General features: G+C 40.3%; 1 long non-coding RNA gene across 1 annotated transcript in view; it reads left to right on the forward strand.

Moving 5' to 3' along the window:
- The window catches only part of LOC104967644 (uncharacterized), a 15,959-nt gene that overhangs the window by 4,513 nt on the left and 1,828 nt on the right, over positions 1–9,618 (forward strand). The window contains exon 2 of the long non-coding RNA XR_800750.1: positions 5,083–5,089. This is a non-coding gene — a long non-coding RNA (uncharacterized lncRNA). The remainder of the gene's footprint in view (positions 1–5,082; positions 5,090–9,618) is intronic.

Here is a 9,618-nt window from a genome sequence, read left to right on the forward strand (position 1 = left end):
GTCTTTGCTGTGAAGGTACATAAACCTTATGTATGATTTTGATTTCCAGCTGGTCTTTTCTGGAATATTAATTTAAAAGACTTATAGACAACATTTTCATTCCTAATGATCTTGCTCGGTCTTTAAAAGTTTAGGCCCTAACCACAATTGAGAGTCATACTTTAAAAAAAGGTTTCACCCTGGAGGATTACCATAAGAATTCCCACAGCATTTTTGTGAATCCTGCAACATGCATGGATCAAAAAGCTGCGGATGATTGTTTAGAATTCCGACAGAAAATGTTAGAAGGACTTTTGACTTCTTGAGGTGAACTAAAGCAAGTCAGATTGAGAGCACAGAGAGGATAAAACAGAGTAAACTTATTGAACTTTTGATGCTGCTGGTGCACTCGATGCTAATAATGTGCTAGCAAGAGAACTCATGCATGATATCTAATTTAATCCTTTCATTGCCATGTTGGGGATCTGTTGAATGTTGAATAGGTTATCTCGATGATAATTAAACAATTTAGTATTATGGCGCATTTCCACCGCAGGCCTCGCTCGGTTTGGTTAGGCCTTATTAGGCCCGGCTCACTTTAATGCTGCGCTTCCATTACAGTTTAGGAGCTGGGGCAGTAACTATAGTAACGCAGTGTAGGCGGAGCCGTGACATCATCTTCAATGAGAACCCATGAGCACCCCAGAAAAAACAACATCAGCCGTTAGCTGTTTGCACTCAAGCTCCTCATATCTGTTCAGAAACTAGACAAAAGTTAAACAAGTACAAACCACCGACTGTCTGTGTCATGGTGAATACAGTCGCTGGTTTATTTATGTCTGTATAGGCCGTTGTGAGTGTGGACGGTCGGAGCATATAGCCTATATTGCGTTAGCTTAGCCGATCTCCATTTAGACAACAAATCAAATCAAGTTTTATTTATATAACACATTTTTAAACGATTTTTGGTCGAGCCAAAGTGCTGTAGGCTACATATAATAAAAATACCCTACAGTAAATACACTTGACAGTAAATACAACAGCAGAGTTTGTGCAGAAATATCAGTATGAAAACGACATCCTCTGTCCTTAGCCTCATATCGTACAATCAAAAACCTCCCCGAGAAAACCCACAGTGTTGAAGGGGAAAACGGAGAAAAGCTCAGGGAGAGCAACAGAGGAGGGATCTCTCTCCAGGACGGACCAGACGTGCATAGATGTCCAGTGTGTAAATCGAAGAGATAATACATTTAAGCGTAGGTATGACCCAAGTTTGGAAATGCATGTGTCTATAATAAGAGATCACGCATTTTAAAAGGTTTTTCGATCTGCCGTCGTCCTGCAGACTTGGTCAAGCATTAATTCAATTGTTTTTTACTAACCGGTAACCCCCCCCCCCCCCCGCCCCCCTCAGTAATGTTGTTACTTTGGCATTCATTTTGAAACGTGTATTATCAACTTAAATGACGGTCAAATTATGTCCATCTTGTTGTAGTTTGTAGAAAACCCCTCGACAGCGATTCTCTCTCTAGTTTAGCAAACTCGCCCGACTCACCCTGTTTTTGCTCGATAGAACCACTGATTTCAGCACGCTTAAAGCTGAGCTCCTGCGCTGCACTGAAACGAGCCATTACATCCTCCCACCCAGCTCAGTCTATGGTAGGACAGGACGCTAATGTTAAGCAACTAAATTAAACACATTTTGGCAAATATACTTTCCGTATGGGTCTTTTTACTTTCGGGATTTAGGACATTAGTACAGTTTCACTAAGAGAATGGTTAAACATTTTGGAATTGGTTATTTGGTCCTTGCCTGGAGTTGGGATTAGATGTATGCTGCATGTTTCTTCTTGGGTATGAAGCTACTTGTCATTTAGCAGCTTATTACTATACTTATATCCCATTGCAACATACAGATAAAGCTTCTAATATTCAGTGGACATTACAACTCCGGGCCTAGAAATAGTTCAGGCCAGAGTAAAGAATTGCTAGTGAAAGTAAAATTTGTAGCTGGCTACTCAATACATAACGGCTTTTTCTGGCTATGTGAGTTATACAAATCTACTAGCCTCTTTCATATCCCTAGCAGTTAATTTGTCTTGGAAATCTCTATTGTGTGCTCATAAACAAGCACATGACCTATACCAGCTAATTGGTTAGTATGCAGATTGTGTACTGGTGCAATTGCTTTAAAAAGAGCCTGTGACCACGAACCCAACACTGTTGTGCAATGATAGTGGCTACAGTAACTCTTCGAACAGTCAGTTTAAAAAAGAAAAAGCCGATACGTTCCGATTTTAATCCTAATTTAATCATCAACTTCACCACGATCATTTATGTTTATGTTCACCGAATTGACATGAAAGCACTGATCAAATATGAATATACTGTAGTCACTTCATTAAAACGTTATTAACGTGCCTAAACTCAGTAATTCACCATTTCTGCATGACAACACACTTTGTCGTGTTTGGCTTCCTCGCCCGCATCGTGAAGCGTTCCCGCATTGACGTCAATTCCGGCTTCCCCAAAACCCAAAATGAGTCGAAGGAATTCCCCCGCGATGTTCGAAATTATTGATATTTTATCGGAACGGTAATCGCTTTTCTTTTTTAAACTGAGGTTCGAGATTACTAGTAGGCCCACATTTCATGCACAACAGTTGTTGGGTTCGTGCACAGTGCTCTTAAAGCATTGCACAGCCTACACAATCTGCGCTAACCAATTAGCTTGTAGGTCATGGTGCTGTAGAGCACACAATTAGAAGCATTTCCAAGACAAAATATCTGCTAAGATATGAAAGAGCTAGTAGAATTTGGTATCACTCATAGCCAGAAAAAAGCCGTTATGTATTGAGGTAGCAGCTAAGCAAATTTTACTTTCACTAGCAATTCTTTACTCTGGCCTGACTATTTTCTAAGGCCCGGAGTTGTAATGTCACCTTGTAGTAGAGCTTTATCTGTATGTTTGCATGGTATGATAGCTATACAGCTGCAAATGACAGTAGCTTCAATACCCAAGAGAACAATGCTAGCATACATCTAATCCACTCCAGGCAAGAAAAGAACCCCCCCAAAAGTTAACCATCTCCAAAATGTTTAACCATTCTCCTTTAGTAAAACTGTCTAATGTCCTAATATCCGAAAGTTAAAAGAACCCATACGCAAGTATATTTGCCAAAATGTGTTTTAATTGTTGCTTAAACATTTAGCGTCCTGCCTACATAGCTGAGCTGGTGTACGGAGTAATGGCTCGTTTCAGCTGCAGCGCGGGAGCTCGCTTTAAGCGTGCTGAATGTGGTTCTATCAGAGGCCAACAAACAGGCTGAGTCGTGCTGAGTTTGCTACTAGAGAGAGAATTCGTGTCGAGGGGCTACAACTTACAACAAGATGAACATATTTGACCGTCATTTTAATTGTATATCACGTTTTAAAATGATTGCAAAGTAACAACATACTGATACCGGTTAGTAAAAACAATGAATTAATGTCTTTTGACAAGTCTGCAGACAGACGGCAGTCGAAAACCTTTTAAATGCGGATCTTCTATATAGACACATGCATTTACAACATTTGGTCCTACCTACGCTGTAAAATGTATTATTCTTCGATTTACACACGGCATCTATTGCACGTCTGTCGTCTGGGAGAGGAATCCCTCCTCTGTTGCTCTCCCTGAGTTTTCTCCCATTTTCCCTTTAAACTGTGGTTTTCTCCGGAGGTTTTGATTGTAACGATATGAAGGGCCCTAAAGGACAGAGGGTGTCGTTTTCTCATACTGATATCTTGCACAACCTGCTGTTGTATTTACTGTCAAGTGTATTTACTGTAGGGTATTTTTATTATATGTAGCCTACAGCACTTTGGCTCGACCAAAAATCGTTTAAAAATGTGTTATATAAATAAAACTTGATTTGATTTGTTGTCTAAATGGAGATCGGCTAAGCTAACGCAATATAGGCTATATGCTCCGACCGTCCACACTCACAACGGCCTATACAGACATAAATAAACCAGCGACTGTATTCACCATGACACAGACAGTCGGTGGTTTGTACTTGTTTAACTTTTGTCTAGTTTCTGAACAGATATGAGGAGCTTGAGTGCAAACAGCTAACGGCTGATGTTGTTTTTTCTGGGGTGCTCATGGGTTCTCATTGAAGATGATGTCACGGCTCCGCCTACACTGCGTTACTATAGTTACTGCCCCAGCTCCTAAACTGTAATGGAAGCGCAGCATTAAAGTGAGCCGGGCCTAATAAGGCCTAACCAAACCGAGCGAGGCCTGCGGTGGAAATGCGCCATAATACTAAATTGTTTAATTATCATCGAGATAACCTATTCAACATTCAACAGATCCCCAACATGGCAATGAAAGGATTAAATTAGATATCATGCATGAGTTCTCTTGCTAGCACATTATTAGCATCGAGTGCACCAGCAGCATCAAAAGTTCAATAAGTTTACTCTGTTTTATCCTCTCTGTGCTCTCAATCTGACTTGCTTTAGTTCACCTCAAGAAGTCAAAAGTCCTTCTAACATTTTCTGTCGGAATTCTAAACAATCATCCGCAGCTTTTTGATCCATGCATGTTGCAGGATTCACAAAAATGCTGTGGGAATTCTTATGGTAATCCTCCAGGGTGAAACCTTTTTTTAAAGTATGACTCTCAATTGTGGTTAGGGCCTAAACTTTTAAAGACCGAGCAAGATCATTAGGAATGAAAATGTTGTCTATAAGTCTTTTAAATTAATATTCCAGAAAAGACCAGCTGGAAATCAAAATCATACATAAGGTTTCACTGTATACAACGAAAATAGTCCTGCGAACGCATACATACAAATCTCTTAAGCCCCTGTATGCTGTAACTAACATCCACCATCACTATTATCCATCTACATTGCGGTATCTAGGTTTATCCATTTTTCCAATTATGTTTTCCGAGGCTATACTCTTTCCCGAGGATTAAATGACATTGAGATTAAAAGTTCAAAGGTCGGGGTAATGCAAATCCATAGGTTTAGGCAATCCCAATACTCCAGTTAGATACTCTTAATTCCAGTAGGTCATGATGTCTATCCTGCTCTCATTGACCCACAGGAAGGTGGGGGGTCCTGGTTATGTGTTTACAATAGAACATTATGTCAAAAGTGGGACACAATTAGCAGAGGATGCATCGACGTTGCGCATTTAACTACATTCCGCTGTGGAGTGAACGATAAGGGGCTTGGTCGGTCTATTGTGGTCCTTCAGTGACTCCTATGTTGACTACAGATGAGTGCAGCGTGGAGGGAAGCCAGACACATGTTGACCACATTGCTGCCGCAGAATAACAGATAAATAACCGCAGATGTGTAGACAGAGGAGAAAGCAGAGAGAGAAAGCAGAGGAGAGATGAAGAAAGGGGAACATAAAAGAGAGGGGAGTTTTCAAAACGCTGTGGCTAAAAAGATGTTAACTAAAATATTGAATGAAGAAAGGGTTTCCGGGCGGATGCATTTAAAAAACTGACGAATACACTTGACAGTTTATGGAGGGCATGTGTGTCATGTAACAGAGGAAAGTGGTTATACAGAAGTTTAGGCTTGCCTTTGTATCGCAATTTAGCATTAATTGTTTCCCATTCAAAATGTAAAATGATTGGATTCTCAAATTCTGAATGCAAGCTTTTCACCATGGGACTTACATTTTGGCTATTGAATGTGTTCAATGTGATTCATTCCTTTAGTCATAGCGCTGGTGGCCCAGGCCTGGTGCCAGCACTCCGTGGTTACAGATCTGTTTACTTTTGTAAGCTGGCAGGAACATGAGATTTCCTCTGGGTGTACTGCGGCTGGTCGACCTGCAAACAGCATGGCCCTTCATGTCCCTCGCTGCTTCCGTTACAAGCTGCCTCCCTCCTCAGATCATTTGTGCTGAGGGTAACCCCACACTCACAAACATGCACTGAGTCTTACAAGGGTTCAGTGAAGTCTTTAAAACCAGCAATCATGAACACAAACATATTGCAAACAAACCCTTGCACAAGCTTTAGCCACTCAACACGACTTAAAAAAATGCCAGTGGATATTAGGATCCTTTGGATTATCTGGAGTCTGATTTATCCCATTCCTTGACCAGCCTGACACAGAGGAAGGCCTTGTTTGGAGATGATCAACAAGGCTAATCCCAAAATGGAGCCTCCCCTTATGAGAAGACAGAAAATCAAAAGCTGTAGAACACAAATACCACTTCAAAAATGTTTAATAAAGGAAATACAGGTGGTTTATTTGTAAGACTTATGTTCATGCTAACGCTAGTATGCGCAAAAAGGCAGTGGATGTGTTTAAACCCTTTTATAATGCACATTTTCGCATAAACTAATCTTAGGGAAAACGGCCTTACTGGCATTTTCTTTTGCCCAAATGTTGTTCAAATGTGCAATATGTGTATGGAAAACTAGCTAATGTCAACATGCTAACGTTTAGCAGGTAAAATATGTGTGTTGTGTGTTAGAATGCTAACATGCTAGTTAGCCCTAAAACAAACTACAGCTGCGGTTAATGAACAGCATGTTTTATAAGTATCATATCATAAGACAAGTTACTAAATTATATTAAACATCTTTAGTTGATGATGGCAATATTTTGACAAGAATGTCTGTACCAAACTTAAAGGCAACATAATTTTAGACTTGAGCAAAGTAGATGACCAACACTGTCATCATTAGGTAACTAGCATGGCTACAAATGTAAACTGTGTACGTTACAGTGTTACATTCTTGTACATTCTCATCTCTTGCCTTCATTTTTTTGTGATGTCTAATCTTTTATTCCACAATACTCCACGTTTGCAGAGCGAGTACAGGCAAATTGTTTTATTCAGCCCGATAATCCCAACACTGGACATCAATATCCTCAGAGAAGTCTGAATAACTGACATTCTTATGATGAGCCACACTCTGCGAACTTTTGTTTGTTTACTCATGTCCAGTGGGAGTCTTAATTCTCTCCCTGTCTCTCTCTCTCTCTGTTGATAATATAATCAAAAGAGCAGCCAACACAATACCTTTGGACATGAGAGGGGCCTGCAGATCCAGTAGTACTGGGGCGGCAGACAGCCAGCCATAACAACATCAAACAGCCCCTAGCCTCCAGCGTTTACACAGAGCCAAGACCACGGACCAAAAATATGATTGTTCGTTCTTTTTAAGATAAGAATGCAGACAAGCTTGGAGGTTATTGCGAACAATATGCACAGGTATGAAGTGGTGGAAGAAGTGGATGGATAGTAGAAAACAAGTAAGAAGAAGGTACTTTAGGTCAGCTGAGGTTTCTTAGGTGCCTCACAGTGTGTTTTGCATGAATGATGGATGCAAACAATTTACAGCTTTGTCATTTAAATGCTTAATACAGGAGCATGTTTTAAAACAATTATTTTTACTGATTTTCCTTCTGTCTGCAGTTCATGTTTTAAAAAAAGCAGGGATGGGAGACTACTGGAAATTCGTGAAACTGACACAGAGCCCCCCCTACTGGTTAACACAACTTACTACATAAGCCTTAACCTTAACACCAAAGCCAGTGTTATTCTGCCCATACAGCTTCAATTTCAGAATAACATTCCTCTATGTTTCAGATAATTAATTTTGTTACATTTTAAAAAGTTGCCTGCTTTTGTTCACAGTTGCATTTAAAGTTAAGCTCACAAATAGGCCATCAAATGTGTTATTAGACTATAATTTACACTGCAAAAATTGAATTTTAAGAAAGTTTAAAAAAAATGGTTTCTGGGAAATAATTCTTATTTTTCGTCTAAAAAGTCAAATTATCTTGTTAAGAATGTTTTGCTTAAGAAAAGTATTCTTATTTTGAGAAAATATCTCTTACTTTTTCTTATTAAAAAATGCTACATTATATTGAGCTAACCAAAACACTAATTTTAAGTTATTCTTTCTTAAATAATTCAGGAATCATTGCTTGTAATAAGCAAAATGTGCTTACATTTTTTTGTGTCTAGTTTAAAGGCCCATTACGTTCTTTCAGTAGCTAGATTTTAATTATAGTTTTAAAAATTCTAGCCAAGCAAATTTGGCTCACCCCATTGGCAGATTTTTTAGCTTGATACAGGAAAATCTGACTTGATTCAAGAATATTTTTGCTTGTTTTTGGAAGGGCTGTTTTTGCAGTGTAGATCTTATCTTTAGCATTTAATCTGATAATTTTTTAACAGTGAATTGATTAATCCAATCAAACGGATACAAAGTTTGTGACCAGAAGGGAGCTGACAGCCTCCTTGTGTAAATGTGTATAACTTGTGTAAATGTTTAAAGAGCATCTTGCAGGTTTTTTTTTTTTCTACATTTATGCTTAAACTTGCTTGAAAATTACAATTAAAAAAGTGAATGCAGGATTTGATATGTTTTACGAGACATAAGGGCAGGAATTCAGAGGGAAAGGAGCAATTTTGAGCTATGCTCTTAAAAACTGCTTTTTTTTAAGGTCATACGTCAAACGCATCATATTACATCACAAAGGGGAAACATCTCCGCTCTCTGACCGCGGGTATAGTTACTAGTTGCGTTGAGTTGAGCGGTTGTGTTTTAAGGAGCTGGTATTTTTCGGTAGTTTTACATTGTATTTCACCATTTGTAATCATGGTGCAGTATTGTGTTTGTGCAGGTTGCACAAATACCAGCCTGTCAGGACATCGAGTCCACAGTAAAAAGGACCGGAGCTAGCGTTCGTTCCTGGGTGCGTTGTGCATCCACCTCCCTGCAGCACATACTCTCCACAGCTTTATCAGGAAACCGTATTACTTCTCTCTCCCCCCCATTCGCTGCTCTCGCTCTCTCCCCTCCGGTACACGGCAACGTAAGACATAGTGTGGAGTTGCATTAGGTAACGCTGTGGTGGCTGTACTGCTCCAGCCGTCTCCTTTGTGTTTGTTTGTTTCCCCCTGTCTGTGTTGTTTGTGTGTGCGTGGTGGCTGTCACTCCTGGCTCCCGGCTCAACCCCCACTCACCTGCTGCAATCAGCTGTGCACCCTCCCCGACCACACACCTGCTTTCCATCAAGCCATTTACAACGGCATATCAACGGAGGCTCCACAACCTTTCTCCGCCAGATCGTCAAGTATCAGCCGTATCTCGCGTCTCTCCTCCGGTACACAGCACCGTAGTGTGGAGTTGCATTAGGTAACGCGAGATACGGCTGATACTTGCGCATTAGTTTCTGTTATGGATCAGTAGGCTATCAACAGTCCTGCCAGTAACGTTACTATATTATCAATGCTACTTTAGGTATAGCCTGATATATGATAGCTAACTTTACAATGTTGTGATGTGACGTTAGCTAACATTCTGTAGCTAACGCCGGTCACTCACCAAGATAGCTGCCCAGTTCTCCACTGGTTCTCCTCACACCACAGCTCAATTTCTCTCCGATGGCCGTTATTTCTTCTAATCCTTGGCTGCTCCTGGTCTCTTGGACGCCTAGCAGGCTCATAATTATAAGGTTGCGGTCCGTAATATGCATTCGAATATTCATGTTCAACTTCTTCTTTGTCTTCTGTGTCGAAACTAGCATTGGGATCCATGTTTATTAATAAGTTACACCGGCCGCTCTCCCCATTGTGTCCCCCGTGTTACGTCACACGCAGG

Source organism: Notothenia coriiceps, unplaced genomic scaffold (assembly GCF_000735185.1).
Source record: "Notothenia coriiceps isolate Sejong01 unplaced genomic scaffold, NC01 NC01_scaffold00037493, whole genome shotgun sequence".
Taxonomy (NCBI): domain Eukaryota; kingdom Metazoa; phylum Chordata; class Actinopteri; order Perciformes; family Nototheniidae; genus Notothenia; species Notothenia coriiceps.